At 35.7% G+C, this 17,081-nt stretch overlaps 1 protein-coding gene and 1 pseudogene across 1 annotated transcript in view; both read left to right on the top strand.

Annotated features, from left to right (window-relative positions):
* LOC135125932 (nephrin-like) overlaps positions 1–12,364 on the top strand; it is a 35,238-nt pseudogene extending 22,874 nt beyond the window's left edge.
* The window catches only part of LOC135125673 (CTP synthase-like), a gene marked incomplete at its 5' end in the record, with an annotated part of 671,166 nt that overhangs the window by 494,238 nt on the left and 159,847 nt on the right, over positions 1–17,081 (top strand). The gene's annotated exons all lie outside the window — the stretch shown is intronic.

Here is a 17,081-nt window from a genome sequence, read left to right as displayed (position 1 = left end):
GGTATCGTAGTAGGTTGTGGGAGCTTAAGATGACCGCCACCATGCGGTAGTTAGTTGTACTATTTGCACTATCAACTGATGTTTGACATGACATTTGACGTATATTCCCCCTCATATTTCAAAAAGACGTCACAAAACTTAACCTATGAAGCTGACATTTTTGACAACTTGCATTCAAGGACATTTTTACGCAAATTTCATTCATTATTGGTCGACCTTTGTGAATAGTTTCATCATAGTGTCCAGTAGACGGCGCTAGGAACTTTAAGTTCCCGTGGCCTCCTAGGATCTCTTCCAAAAAAGACCATTTTAAACTGGGAGTTCGCAGACCTGTTATATACGGCCGTGGTCAGGCCTCTCCTCTAGCTAGATACTCTTGGGCTCGATCAGGGTGGCCAATTGCTGCCAACACTACAGGAAAATACTACACTACTTTTAGACAGGTGAGCTTGGAATAATCTCGATAGAGTGGCAGATTTACACAAAAGCTTTGTGCTTTTCTTTTTCTTCATTCTTCAACGTCTTTGTTTAAATTTTCAGATCGATGCTTTAACGTCTGAATCCGTCCTGTAGATTGCTCACGTAACTTCATCCGATTACGGTAACTACGAATGCGTTGCGAGAAACGAATTAGGTTTCTCTACAATTTCACCGAGACTTGAAGTAACTTCTGCTCCAGATACGCCGACCCTTCTAACAATATTAAATGTGACTCACGATACCGTCACACTGGGATGGACACCTGGTTTTGACGGTGGCCTGAAAGCCTCTTATCTCATTAGATACAGGCGAGTAAATGATGACGGTTATAAATATGTGGACGTAGTGCCTCATAATGCGATTACATTTACAATACGTGATTTGGAAGTTAACACACAATACGCGTTTTCCATTATGGCGATGAATAAAATGGGAAACAGCAAGTTTATTACTGGTATATTGTCGGCGAACACTTCAAGTGAGTTTTTCTTTTGTTCTCTCGTTTCGCAAATTTTGCTTATTCCAATGTTCGCATTTGCACTAACTCGTTCTTTGTTTTTTCCATGCAATTCTTTATTAACGAACTAACTGTAGACAAAGCACCTCCGTCTAATTCGTCACCCAGCATAGATGAGAAAAACTTGAAAAATTTCGCCGATTTCCCTATAATAGTGGACACTATTCTGGGCAGCTTACTAATACTAATGTACGTCTTGCTAATTAGTTGTTGCTTACACAGAAGATCCAAGAAACGTATTTCAGGTAATTAATACGTTTTATTTTCTTTTGTCTAATGTACAACGACCATATCGATAAGATTGTTCCGCCAGATTTGTTGGATAAACAGGATTTACCGAGAATTGTTATTAGTGTTTCTGTTATTGGTATTTTGTTTTTAATTACCAACATCGTATTAGTTGCCGGTTGCATTCTTAAACGAAGAGCTAAAAGAATCCGAGGTTCGTTTTCACATTTGATATTTTATTTACTCGCGCATTTTATTATTGACCGCAGTCGTTTATATACTTGTTTCTTTTTTTTTTCAGAACAAAATAATCAAACTCGTATATCGGCTACCATCGAAATCTGTGCTCCGAATAGCCACAACGATACCGTCACAGATGAAACATTATCCTCATTTAATGAGAAAAGTGAAACTTACAATAAAGAAGAAAGTAACAATGATTGCGTGGTAACTTTTTTTGAAGGAAGTAACAACGATTGCATGGTAATTTTTTTTTAATAAATACTTTGGCACTTTTCATTTTTCACGACATGATCAGTACTAATTCATATAAATTCATTTTCTGCTTTCTTTGATTAAACAACCCACTTGTGATTGTGAACAGACCATGTATATGTGAAAATGATTAGAACTCTGAAAGATTTATAGTTTCGGTAATTAAAAAATGAACCTTTCTATTTTTGTAAAACTTTAAAATGTTCGCAAAATAATATAATTAGTTTCATGATCAGAGACAACAAGATGTGAATAAGCATTCAGATAGTCTTTTTATTTGACAAAGTAGCTACATCTGTATGATCGTAAATAAATAAATTATTATAAACAGTGTTGCCTTAAAACTATAGTATGTATTATGACGAAGAAGATTTTTCAAACCGCCATCAATTTTTTATACGTGTTTTTTTTTTCATTTTATATCAATAAGTTTTTAATTAAATACGAATTTTTATCAGAATAGGTAACTCGTAATCTTATAACTGTGTGAAAAATTCATTGTTTTCTGAATGCAGGAACACAATTTAGAGCAGCTTAGGTAATGAAATTCGAAGGAAACTCTAGGGTATAAAAAATCATTTCTGAACAATACTCTCCGATTGCTCCATCCAAAACTTATTTTTTATTAATTTTTTATTGCATACTTTTGAAGCGATTTGTCTGTTCACTTAACATAAATATCTGTCGTTAAAAGTTTAAGAATGATCTAATGTAATGATTTTTTATGACATTGTAAAGTATGTCTACAGTAAACCATTGACAGCAAACAACGCGGAAATATCACTTACTTATGCACAATAGTGTGAATGAATAAACACATGCGTTTTTCACTGTGTTTTCTTCTATCAAACAAGCAACGGCAACTCGATGACTTTTTCAATAAAACATCCATTCATACAGAACAATAGTGCCACTACTGAGAACGTGTGTATATGAATAATATCTATTAAAATGTTGGTTTTTAATTCGAAAAGTATATAAAAAAATTGGTCTAAAAAGTTTAGACAGTACTTTCCTCGTTGTAGCTATTATGTTTTTTTTTTCGCATTACACAAAAACCGGGCATTTAAAAATAAATTGAATTAATTTTTTCAATTTTGTCATTATTTGGCATAGACATCTTTGTCATTTTTTTCTGTGATTGCTATGAAGTCGTCTCTGGGGTGTATGATATGTTGCCTATGCAAAAATTGTTGAACAAATACAGTGGGATGATAAAATGAACAACCTGTTTAGTACTTGTAATTTAAGACAAATAGCCATAACACAGATATCAACCTGTAGACATGAAGGTGAAACACAAATTAAACTAAATCATGGTTTCTACGAATTCCAATAACCGGATGACAATGCGACGGTCCAGACTCTTTTATTGCTCTGACTTCCCTTTATTGAACAAAACACTACACTTTATTTGGTTTTTGGAAGCTGTAATTCACATTTGGTTAATTATAACTTGTCTATATCTAGGCGAGCATCCCCTAGCCTTCCCTAGCAACGGCCTTATGAAATATCGAGAAACAAGTACCAAATTGACCAGTAAACTCCATTACTGCACGTCCATAGATTATCTTCTATAAGAAAAATCTACTTGGAAGTGTTTATGTTTATACATCGGAGGAATGTTACGTAGAAATTAGTTTGACTTGAATACGTTCGACCCCTCAAAACAAAGGAACACAACAATTAACTAGTCAGCTACAATCGACAAATTAGTCGTATCGTATCGTATGCATTTTACTTGGACTTGACCATTGAAGTACACTTACTCAAGACCCTTTCTGTGAATAGGTTCCGGTCGTTTGGGTAATAAAATTTTATTATAGGATTGGAAAAATACTCCATAGATTTTATGACTTTAAATCCTTACTTCCGTTGATAATGAATTAAAGCTTTTAACCAGATGTTCTTTTTCGGCATTTTGCGGCAAGACCGTTGAAGATTTTCTAGAAAAAAGGATTATTGTACCCAACTACCTACCTTAAAATTTTTCTAATGGAAACTTTTAAGTAAATGAACCGTTTATTTCACAACCATCAGTCTATCGCATCTGTCGTAGTACAGTGTTATACGTGGTTCTCCCTTGTTACATGTTGAGTTCTTTTTTGTAATATTACTAATATTTTAAAAGAATGCCGAAAGTAAAATCGACGCCGATTTTCCAGAATTAAAATTAGAAAACAACAAAATATTCTGCAGAGCTTGTGTGAAAACCGTAAGCCCACTAATTTTTTTTTATCTATTTTCCTTTGTTAATCCTGTATATGTACGTTGTTTTAGATTCAAAGTGATAAAAAATATAACGTGACGCAACATGTCAGAACGACTCTTCATGTAGAAAGGAAGAAAATGTTTGAAGTTTCTAAAATTAAACAGCAGACCATACATGAATCTGTTGCATCTCCTTCCACAAAAGATGAACAGTTTCAGTTTAATTTCGATTTATGTAAAATGATGATCCAGTCCAATATACCTTTAAAAAAATTGGAGAAAGGCCCTCTTCAAGAATTCCTTGAAAAACACTGCAATCGACATATTCCGGTTGAAAGTACTCTCCGAAAAAATTATGTAGGCCCAGTGTTTCACCAAGTTTACAATGAAATTAAACATCGCATTGGAGATAATTATTTATGGTTCGCTGTCGATGAAACAAGCGATAGTTGTGGAAGATACGTGGCAAGTTTAATTGTTGGAATCTTAAATGAAAATTTCCTTAGTCGAGGGTATGTAGTAAGTTTGAAAATGTTAGATAAAACAAATGGCAATACGATTACCAGATTTGTAAATGACAGTCTTACGTCACTATTTTTGCCAAATAAAATTTTATTGATGATCTCGGATGCAGCTCGTTATATGTTGAAAGCAGGGAATAATCTAAAAATATTGTACCCCAATTTAATTCACTCTACTTGCATTGCCCACGGTCTAAACAGAGTGGCTGAAGGAATACGTTTGCAGTTTCCTACTGTTAATAAATTAGTGGCAAATGGTAAAAAGATTTTTGTTAAAGCCCCACTAAGAGTGCAACATTTTAAGGAAAAATTTCCAAACATACCATTGCCCCCAGAGCCGAGTATAACGAGGTGGGGAACATGGTTACAGGCGACATTTTGTTATGACAAATATATCAAAGAATTTGAGGAAGTAGTTACGGAGTTTAGCGAAGATTCTTCTCAATCGATTAAAGATTGCATAAATATTTTGGAAAACAAAGATTTGCGACAAGATCTAGCTTTTCTAAGAAGCAATTATCAATTCGTATGTGAGGTAATAGAAAAGTTAAAAAAACTCAACATGTTGTTGGTAGATGCCATAAACTTAGTGAAAGAATTTAAATAACAAGCAAACGCAGTAAAGGGTGATATTGGTACTAGAGTATCTCAAAAACTTGACGAAGTATTAAATAAAAATGCAGGTTTCGGTGTTCTTTCCGACGTTGCTCGTGTTTTACAAGGCCAGAAGGTGGAAAATTTGGAGTTAGACTCAACATTAGTTGGAAAATTCAAATTTGCGCCAACAACGAGTGTGGATGTTGAACGCCCATTCTCCAATTTTAAACACATTTTAAATGATCGGCGAAAAAATTTTACAGTGGACAACTTGGAACATAATACAATCATAAATTGTTTTAAAGCGAACTGAAATACGTGTGTAAAATATAAAGTCTAGGATTATTATAATAATATTTTATCCAAAGTTCTAAGAAGTGTTCTTTGATTTCTAATATGATTATGTTTTTAATGTTTTTTTGCTTAAAATAAAACTTTTTTATTGAAAATGTTGTGCTTATTTAAGCGCTTATTCTTAATTTTTTTGTGCTTATAAATCCGCTCTCTAATGATCAATCACAAGTAAAAACTCATATTTTGCACATATTGGCCAGAATTTATTCCGCAAAATTTTGAGATAACGTCATCAATCTTTTGGGGGAAATAAACAGATTTTTTTGGAGTAACACTTTGCGTTAAGTACATATTCAGTTTTGCAATTCTTGATTTAATCGATAAAATTAATTGACTCAGTCATTAATTTCTTTTATACACTTCGTATACGCAAATTTTAAAAATATTAATGCAGTGACAAATCATCAAATTGTGAGGTAGCGTCATCCATTTTTTATTTATCTATGATAACTTTAAAACATGCCCAAGGTTTCAAAGCATTTGGTTTTGTAGTTTCTGATTTAAACAATAAAATAGATTCACGCATTCATTAATTTTTTTGAGTCACCCTGTGTCCGCAAATCCAATAAATATGAATGGAATGACAAATCACAAGTACAAACTCATCATATTGTACATTTGAGATAGGATTTATTCGGCAAACTTTTCAGCTGACGTCATCAATTTTTTGGAGGGGATAAGTAAATGTATTTTGATTACAAATTTATCATGCTCATCTTAACTATAAATCATCTGCAAGATTTCAAAGCATTCGGTTTAGCAGATTCCAAATTAAATTGCAAAATGTTAATTTCGATTTTTTTTCCAAAAATCTGTAAAAACTCGATTCGAAGTCATAAACTACATGTGTAGGACTATGCTATTTTATACAATTTAAAACCCATTTACTATATACAATTTTGAAGTGAGGTCATCGCATTAGTGGGGGGGATGATTAGACAAATTTTGGTTAGCGTTTTACCATCTACATGATATTCCTAAAATAAGTACAAAATTTCACAACATTCGGCCCAGTGCTTTCGGAAATTATCTCTCTAATAAAAATCCGGGACGGCAGACAGACGGACAGACAGACGGAAACGGGAGACCTATTTCTTTGTCCTCGATTACAAAACTTCCTTTGCTTACGCTCGGGAAGTAAAAAGAAAAAAAAAAGCCTCGTGCGAAGGTGACGTGAATCGTGACTTGCCCTCAGGCTGCCCAATGGGGGCCGAATCGCAATCACTGTTCAGCTCCAAAAAAAAAAACTTTGAACGTTCTGAACCAATCGAAATATTTGAATTTCACAAATTTAATAAAAACAAAGCAAAATCTGAATTAAATAACTGGATACAAATACACAAGTTGTTACAGACGTGTGGCGGCAAATTTAAAATTATGGCAGTCAACAAGAGCACAACAAAAATACCCATAAGAGCGTTTTAGCACAAGCGGAGTTTGGGTCTCCGGTCGTGGCTGTTCTCCCCCGCGACGGTGATTCTATTCTATCTGCAAGCCCACCGCCCAGCACCCCTCTATCTAACGACGAGACGTCCAGCGCTAACCAGGCCGTTACGGTCGCAAACTCGTGGTTGGAAATCACGGCTATAAAAAAACTGACAGTGTTACGTCGTCCAGACCGTTCCTCTGACTTCTATACAAGGCCTGCATCCTTTGTGCAGGTGGCGCGACAAATCCCGCCAGGTCGACTAGGAACCCCGCACTCCGCTTCTGCCACGTTTTCTGTGTCACTTACCCTCAATTCTATTTTAAATGTTCAATTTATATGACTAATATTAACGACAACTGAATATAACACAAAAATATCCAGGCATCGTTGCGAGGAAAAAGCGTCCCGGTGATGTAATCTTTAACGTTCCGAGGAAATGCCTCGGTGATGTAATCAATATTTTTCTACTCCCACATAGTAATCCATGAATTACAAACTATTTATCCTCACAGTAAATCCATAGTTACACACACTTGCTGTGCGTGTATTGTTCAATATTTTATTTGTTTTTCACTTGTAAATAACTATTATAAATTATTAAAAACTCTAGGAGGTCCAATATTTGAAGAAACATCGTATGAGCTTTAGACGTATTGCCTTGGAAACGCACGTCAGCATAGCACTTGTCATAGTATTTACTGCGTTGTCTAGTTCTGTCATTTAGATTTTTCGATTTATAGTTTTCGATGTATTGAAATGACTATGGCGCAAGCTATATTACTGAGGAAGCAGCAATTGTGAGTGAAAATTTACCTGAATCAATTTTGGCTGACATTTCCACTTATAATTGTTTCAAATGTTTAAAAAACATGGCAGTATGAGCACGAGCAGGGCTGTAAAAATTTTACAGGCTATAGCCAGTTAAGTGACATTTTCATGTTGAATACAGTGACTTGGTAAATTGATGTTTACAAGTGAGGAACAAGTAAACAAGTTTATAAAAGAAGCTCCTTTAATAATTCATTTATTTACACTATTTTATTTTTTGACAACTCTCACTTTATAGGTAGTACTCATAACTGCTATTTCTGGTGCTTGTCGGCAACAAGAATTGAAACATTTAAAACAAAATGACACAGAGGGCATTGGAAAAATATTTGTTGTGAAAATATCTAACGGCAAATCAAAAATATCTAGATATTTTATTATTCAGGGATTGTTTTTCCAAATTTGTAGAAAATATTTAATTCATTCTTTGTGCGCAAGGTAAAGATGCTAACATCGCACAATTTTTTTACCTATTTGTATGTAGTTTCTATAATTATATTATTTAATAAATTAAAGAAAAAACTTTGTATAAGAAAATTAGGTCGTAGAAAAATATATGACATAACTCTGGTGGTAAGTAAATTACGAACCCATCTTATATCACTCCCTCGCTACGCTCGCTCGTGTACATATTTCTTCGTTCGTAATTAGCTTCCTACCACCCTCGATATGTAATATATTATTAACGTTGCGAGGAAATGCCTCGGTGATGATGATAACGATGATAATTGTCTAGAGGAGAGAAATCTTTAAATGAGCCCCCCCCCCTCCTTCAGTTTACGAAATATGAACTTTGTTAATTTAATTGCCGTTAATGAACTATTAGCAATCTTGTGTGTAGAATTAAGAAGTGTTATAATGTAACACTTAAGTATATGCATCCAGAAACGTATTTATAACTTGTAAACAACGGGTGTTATCCTGACTAAGTGAATTTCATGAAATCTCGTAGTAAATGTCTAAGCAAATCTACAAATCTAATGTCTGTTAAATTATGTTAGAACTAGTTAACGATTAAATTCCTAACCTGATCGGTGAATAACAAACAGTAAAACAAATTTACAGCACGTGTAGCGTCGGTCCAAAATTAGCACTTTTTCGGATTCGAAAACCGCAAGATTTAGCTGCTCGTATTGGGGAAAACTGTGACGTTACAATTAATTGTCGTTAAACAAAGGCTTCCTCCCTTTTATTAACTGCCAAGTCAACCAATTTAACCTTGCTAACTTACAGCGTCCTTTTCACCGTGCTCACACATTCCGAAGCAAACAATTATGACGCGCTCACCATGCTCTCGCCATGCCGCTATCTTGTCTACCACTACCGCCCTCTAACTAACGTGCACATGGTTGCCTGTTTTTAACGATTTTTTTTGTTTTGGTTTTTTTTTTTCAAATTCAAATTGTTCAAACGTGATTTCGCGCCGCTGTTAATTAATTCCAGCGCGAAATTTTGATTCAAATTCGGTCACCACAATGATGTAATTTTGTTCACACTATTTAAAACCACCGACTAATTTCGTTGTTTCGTTGCTATAAATAGTATAATAGTAAATAGTAATAACGATATAAATGGAACGCAAAGTAACGCCTGAATATTTTTGCCAGGAGGATGGCCGTAAACAAGCAACAAGCACTTACCTTGTGGACCAAAAGGACTACCCACGTCCGCAACCAATATGTCTTAGTGATGAGTTTCAGATGCAACCTAACATGGTTCACAACACGCACACTCTTTCTCATCTTCATCATCACCACCAGCATTTTATGCGTGATAGGACCAGAGCTAGAGATGATCAAAACCTTGGCTATCAAGGCACTATGTCAGGTAACTAACTGGAGTGCTACCTACCTACTAACCATCGCCTATTTGAAAAATGCAAACATTAGCTGCTTGAAGCTAGTTGATTTGTAGCGTTGCAAAACTTGCAAATACTTAATGTTAACCTCTAAAAACATGTTTTGATATTTTGGTGCCAAGTTTTTAATCTACGAGAAGAATTATAGTAAGCAGTTAAGTGTTTTTTTAATTGCAGGTAGACAGTGTGTTCAGATTTCTCTAGATTAAATAGTTTAGATTATTATATAAATGAAAATATCATACGTTTTCTGTAAAAGTGGGTGATTCTTTCAGCAGACCAGTTAAGATGCAGAGTGGAGTACCACAAGGGTCAACGTTGGGACCATTACTTTTTTTGGCCTACACCGCCGATCTAAAAAACATTTTAACATCCCCCTTTGCCATGTATGCAGACGATGTCAAACTTTACAATACCAGCACCAACAATTCGCTTTTGATACAGGACCTTGCCGCTATTCTTAAATGGTCTCATGACTGGCTTTTGCCTCTTAATATTAAAAAATGCAACGTCCTGTATATTGGAAAACACAATCCCAAGTTCACGTACAGCATTGGTGGCGTGCAATTGGAGAAAAAGGATTATTGTCAGGACCTGGGGGTAACCATCAGTTCAGATCTCTCTTGGTCGCAACACATCATACGTGTTGTTAAAAAAGCTAATTCTGTGCTGTATCTTTTAAGCAAGGCTTTCTGCAAACCCAGTTACTCCACGTTTGTTAAACTTTATAAAAGTTTCGTGAGGCCCATCCTTGAGTTTGCTAACGCTGTCTGGACCCCCATTCTACAACGAGACTTACTTCTGCTGGAATCTGTACAACGAAGAGCAACAAGAGTCCCGTTTGGTAGAACACGTCCTCAATATTCCGAACGGCTGTCACTTATGAATTTGACCAGTTTGACTCAAAGGCGCCTGAGAGGCGACTTAATTGTCACCTTCCAGGCGTTGACGAATCAGCTGTCTCCAATTCGTCACCTATTCACTCTAAATACCGACCAAAGAACCCGAGGGCACCGTTTTAAATTGCTTCGAGAGGTTTTTAGAACTACAATCCGACAGTTCTTTATCTCCAACAGAGTCTTTCATCACTGGAACTCTTTACGTGACGAAATAGTGGGCAGTCCTTCCGTCATTAGTTTTAAAATTAGATATGATACTCTAGATGTCGCTAGTACTTAGATGTGTATTTAACCTGTATGTAACCTGTATTTATCACTCTGAACTGCGCGGGCATAACAGGCTTCGGCCTCTGCCCGATCGATTTGTATAATAATAATAATAATAATAATAATAATAATAATCATCTGTGAATTGTTACTTTTACTCTGCTTTTACTATTTTAAATCTATAGATATATTTTTCTTTATCTTAATTATTCTAAATAATTATGTTTTAAAGAATTTTCCTCTTTCTGAGATATTTTTTTTATTGACACACATACATGTTCTTTAATTGAGAGTGGTCAGGTCAGGTCAGAAACTGCGTGAACGAAATTTATCACCTGATTCTTGGAACACTTATACATATATAGGAAAATGTATTTTTGATTTAGTGAATTATACCTTAGCTCCATCCTATGAACTCGAAAATGCCACGAACTCTTTCACATTGTAGCTAGAGATCAAATCTTTGTTAACATTTATGGGTTATATTCAGGCTTGTTTTAACCATTCTGAACCACTTGTGATATGCACAATCGATTCATTTGGCGAAAAGAAGACGATTGGATATAGTTTCAACGTTTGGCACTCAATAATCTCAGAAATGTAACTTTTGATGTTTTCTCTTACGATTTCAATACATCATATCTAATAAAACAAATTATTTGATGCGCAGTGCGCAGTTTTTGTTATTCCATACCTTTTGTCGTTAAATTATATATTTTTTTTTATTTTTTTGTCATAGTTGACTATTCTTTATCATTTTGTTGCTCAAAAGCTATTCGAAATTTCGTTATTATTACATAGTTACATAACTAGATAAAGCTGATTTAAGCAATATGGCTTTTCATAGTGTCTTCAAATTTCTTCAACAAAGAAAAAAATTTGTCTGCATACATCCAGCATTTGTGTAGAATGGAGTATAACATTATTTTTAAAACAAATATCTGTCAACGAAACAAATTTATTTATCATTATAGACAGGTTATCGATGTATTTGTAACATTCTCCTGTTCCATCAAGTTAAGTCAAGTCGGTTCAAGTAACTTAGCTTTAAAATAATCAAATAAATAATGTTCACTGCGCTTGCGCAGAGGAACAAAATACTGGAATTAAAAACAAAATACAAATGTTAACCAACTGGCAACACCCTTATCCTTTCTCTAACATTCTACATTAACCAATTATAAACTTTACGCTGTCATCAAGTGTGAACTCACTGGAACAAAACGAATTATTTATTGTCTTCATCTTGATGTTTTAAAATTTTTTCGATTGCACAACTCCGTCCTTTAACATATTTTGACAATGTACATTCAGGCCATGATTTTATAAAATATGTAAATCAAATTTCAGCAAAATCGTCCTACATAAGTGCCCCATCGCCAGCACCTCCAGCGGACGGGTCCTATTACAACATGCCCGATTCGTATTCACCACCTCTAGATTTTCAAGATCCGCCTCCAATATCGGCACTTCCTCACGTGGGTCATATGCGCAACCCGGAGCCACCGCCTCTTCCGGCCAATCAATCTCTTCTCCGCCATCAGCGAGATGCCGTTCCATCGCCAAACGTTCTTCACAAGACCAGCGAGAATCCCCAAAGTCTCCTAGCTCAAATTCTTGAACAAGAAGGATATCTTGTCTGAGACAAGGAGGATATTTTATATGCCCCGTAAAATATAAAGTGCGACTGACTATGTAAAAACAATTGATAGTGTTGTTTGGATATATTGTTAAATGTTAATTTAAGTTCTTTTTACATTTTTTTATATGAGTAAAAAATGCTATTTACTAGTCGAATCCAACAACCAAAGTGTTACTTCTCTTAAGTTTGAATATAATTCTATTTTTCGAATTTTATGAGTTAACATTTCACAACTTTTGTAAGTATGGATTTAATTTTCGTTTTTCTTGGGTCCATTTATTTTCTTTTCTTCTATGTACACAACTTTGTTACGTTAATAAATTTTGTACCTATACATATTAGGAAAACACGATTTTTTATTTAGCTCGTTTAAAAATTTTGTGAAAACTGACAGTGATACGGCAGTGCATACTGTTAAGTCGAATGGCTGATTAAAAGTGATTATCAACGCGTGGAATAATATCTCATACGCTCGATTCAGTGCTGCCGCGTCTATACTTTGATTACAAATATATTTTTCTTTTGGCCTATATCAACATAATATGATTCTTCTGTGGTGCTGTGGTTGAAAAATTAAAAAGGGTACCGAATGTTATTATTTGAAGTTATATAATAATAGGAATATATAGAAGTAGCTTTTTTACTAGCTGTAAACACTCCTAGAGACGCACTGGCTACGACCTTGTGGACCAGATCAAAGCGTCCCCGCCGTAAAACATACCTTACTTCAACTGGGGGGATTGCAGCATTGAGATATAATTCCGCGCACTGGTGATTATAAATCGGAGTGGGTAAAACACAGTAATCTATTTCTTACTAACTCGAATTTACACGACTAATTATTACAGTGATTATTATTCTCGGTCGTCGGTGCCGACGGTGACTCGATTACTTTTTTTTTCATTTTCCTGCACCTGTGACAATACAGCACTTATTCCGATGTTGCTCGCGTCCGTGTCCAAGATGAACATTCCCGATTATTGAGGATAGGACAGGATAGGAGCAGACCATAGAGGGTTCTTCAATCATTTAAAGGCTGCTTCATATTCAGCAGTCCAATTAAACTGGGACTTCAAATACGTCAGCCAGTGCAGAGGAGCAGCAATATCATCAAACTCGTTGACAAACCTTCTGTAGTACGTGCACAATCCCAAGAAACTCCAAACTTCGTGTTTACCTCTTGACCTTGGCCAATCGCGAATCGCATTGATCTTTGTTCCCGTAGCGTTGATCCCGTTTGCCGAAACAGCCGAAGAGGAGGCACGTCTTCGGATTCGACTTCAAATTTGCCTCCTTCATTGAGCTAAATTCTTCTTCCAAGTTGGTCAAGTGCTCCTCAAATGTCTTTTCCATTACCATGTTGTCGTCTAAATAAACCAAACATCTTTTTCATGTTAACCCTCGTAATACCGTCTCCATCAGCCTCTCAAAAGTAGTCGGAGCGTTACAGACTCCAAAAGGCATTACGGTAAATTTACACAAGCCACTTCCGGCAGAAAAATCTGTCTTTTCCTTATCTTCTGGATGAATACTACTTTTCAGGTCTAACGTGGAAAACCAGGCGGATCCTGATAGTGTTGTGAGCGCATCATCAATTCATGGAAGCGGGTGACTGTCTTTTTTGGTTACATCGTTTAGTTTCCTGCAGTCTGCGCAGAATCTCGTCGACCCAGTTTTTTTGGCGACTAGCACTACAAGCGAGGACCATGGACTGTTTGATTCCTCTATAACGCCGTCATCCAACATTTTCCGTACAAATTTCTCGGCCTCTTCTTGTTTTGCCAAAGGTAGTCTTCGCGGAGCTTGACGGATCCGTTGCGCATCTCCAGTGTTTATCCGAGGTCGCACTTTGTTTTTGCGCCCAGAGGAGTCTCCAGATGCAAACATTCCACTGTGTTTCTGCAGAAACTCTCTTCTATATTCCGTTGATGATCGGTTAGATGACTAAGCTCTAGGGCAGGAATTTCTAAGTTGCTTTTTCTTTGTTCATCAGTGTTGTCAGAAAGTCCTCCGTTATGATGAACTATCTTCGTGAACCTCCTCACTCTTGATGTTTCTGGGTTTGGTAAAAACATTTGCGACGCTTACAGGTATGTCATTTTCGGTATTGATCAAAGCAGTGGCAATCATGAAATTCTTCTTGGGGTGTGTGATGGTTGAATAATGCCGAGGGCAAATCCGGGTTCGATTTCTGCTCTAACTGGAACAATCGTTTCTGCATTCCCTCTGACTTTCACATTCTGGCACGCGTTCAATCTTACAGGCTTGGATTCAATACTGCGTTGATTCAGGATAAACTCTTCATTGCCAAGACATACGACTTTCTACACTGGATCGATCGTCAATCCATGGCGGCTAATCAAATCCATTCCCAAAATGAAGTCATCTTCGATGCCAGCTACGAGAGCGCGATATCTTATCTTCAGCTGACCAATGTAGATTTCTACTTCTGCCTGGCCCATGATTGGCACCGACTCTCCAGTGACTATCTTCAAACTGATTGTTTTGAATCAAGTCGTTAGGGGTTTAGTATGTGAGCTTTTCGTCATCTCGGCATTGTAATGAACTTCATAAAACGACACAGAATTATTTTCACAGTCAATCAAATCTGTAAATTTTGTCTTGAGAATTTTAAAATATTGAAAACTTCAAATTAAATCCTCGAATAACGTAAAGTTTGAAGTTTTGTCGAAACCAACAAAGTGAATATAGGTAAATAGAATGGCAGATCAAAATTAATAACGAACTTTCGCAATGTGTAACTAAATTCACTTTAACCAAGACTTTTCTTAAAATAAAAGACGTTTTTTTACGACAAAACAAAGAACCATTTGAAATGCAATATACTTTTCACAATCGCACGGAAGAAATAGTTCTGTATGGTACGTCAGTTAGACGACAGGTCCGTCAAGAACGCCCTACTATTGAAATCAATTGGAAGTGGCGATTCCCATACAAAATTTTTAGAATATTTTTATTTTTTAGCTGTTCTTTTAAGTTTTCCCTATTTTTTCTTATTTATAAACCATCCCCGTTATATAAAGAATTGTTCACATCGGTCAAGCCGTTTAGAATATTAAAAAATGGAGGTTGGTGGTAGAAAGGTGAAAATTTAAAGTTATATGTATTTTTCGATGCCAAATCTTAAAAAAATAAAAATTAAAAATGTTGTCCAAAAAATAAAAAAAACTTTAGGGTGGCCCACCCTTATGACTTCGGGGTATAAAACATAGTTTACAACCTATTTTCAGATCTACCGAATATACATAAAAAGATTTATACAAATCGGTCAAACCGTTTCGGCGGAGTTCGGTTACAAACACTGTGACGCGAGCATTTTATATATACATATACATAGGTATATTTTGCATGATTATTTTAGAACAAATTTCATTACCATAAAAAAGGTTCTACTGAGTCGACCTTAAAAGATAGATATATGCTGTCACGGACTTTTTTTTTTAAGCAGCGTAAGCAACGGAAACTGTCAAAGGAGGAATAATTTTCTCCTTTTTCCGATATTTTTCATTGCTACTTCGCTCCTATTGATCGTAACGTGATGTTATATAGCCTATATGTATATAAGATAAATGGACTATCCAACACAAAAAGATTTTTCGAATTCGAACAAGTAGTTTCCGAGATTAGCGCGTTCAACCTAACAAACTCTTCAACTTTATAACATAACAATTAATATAAGAATAGAAGTATAGATGAGTGCCACGGTGGCCTTAGCCTGAATCCGCCTCCCTGCGTAACCGGGAGAGAATTTACCTATACCCTTTTTGTCACCTTGACCACTGGGAGACAACTTACCTACAGCCCTGAACGTACCGACTTAATCTCTTGTAGAAACGTCTCCTTTATTGACTTTATACCCATTTTGGATTTATTCTCGTATTTCTAAATTTCTTATCGCATTTGATCTTATTTTACTGCTTTAGTGCCTTTTCGCTTGACTTAAGAACTCAAATTTTGTGTTATTTTAGGTTTTACCAAATTTTACTAAAAAAAAAGTCTAAAGAATGGTACCTATTTCACTTTTCAGTGAAATATGATCCGTTTTGTCACAAATTTAAAATATTTATGTTTACGGTAAGAAATATCATGAGTTCGCCTAACCGCTTAATGTCATTATCGCTAAAGAAGTACGCAAACCTCATTTGACATACACCTGTTGTGATAACCCAAACTTCCCGGCTCTAAATTTTGACCTTGAAAAGTTTGAAAGGTCCGCGAAAAATGTAAAAATTCAAAGTTTGGCCTTGGCTGTGATCGTCTAACAAATAGGAACCTACGTTGTGTTTTTTTTTTTTTTGGTTTTTGAACAATGGCGGGAAGACGTTCTTTCATACAAGTGCATACACTGCCGAGAGCGCAAGAAATAATAGACAAAAATTGTTTTGGAGGGGGAGTACGGCACCCCTCACAGGGGGAAAGACGCTTCGAAGATTTACCCCTCAGCGCAAAAACCCCCTTTTTGTTTTATTCCCGGGCGACATATTACATTTCAAACACCTTAAGATATGTGAAAGAAAAACACTCGCGAATTGACAGACATACACCTATGAAAAACGAACAAACGGAAGTTCTATACATCTGTTTGGAATCAATGCAAATATTTGAATATCACAAATTTAATAAAACAAAGCAAAAGCTGAATCAAGTAACTGGATGCAAATACACAAGTTATTACAAGCGTGTGGCGGCCGATCTCTTTTTCCCTTTTAAGTTACGGCAGTTAACAGGAGCACA

This window comes from Zophobas morio, unplaced genomic scaffold (genome assembly GCF_036711695.1).
Source record: "Zophobas morio isolate AGI-343-1 ecotype UQ-CSIRO unplaced genomic scaffold, CSIRO_AGI_Zmor_V1 ptg000009l, whole genome shotgun sequence".
In the NCBI taxonomy this organism is placed as follows: Eukaryota; Metazoa; Arthropoda; class Insecta; order Coleoptera; family Tenebrionidae; genus Zophobas; species Zophobas morio.
The sequence above is the reverse complement of the archived record's forward strand: the minus strand, read 5'-3'. Positions and strand labels throughout refer to the sequence as shown.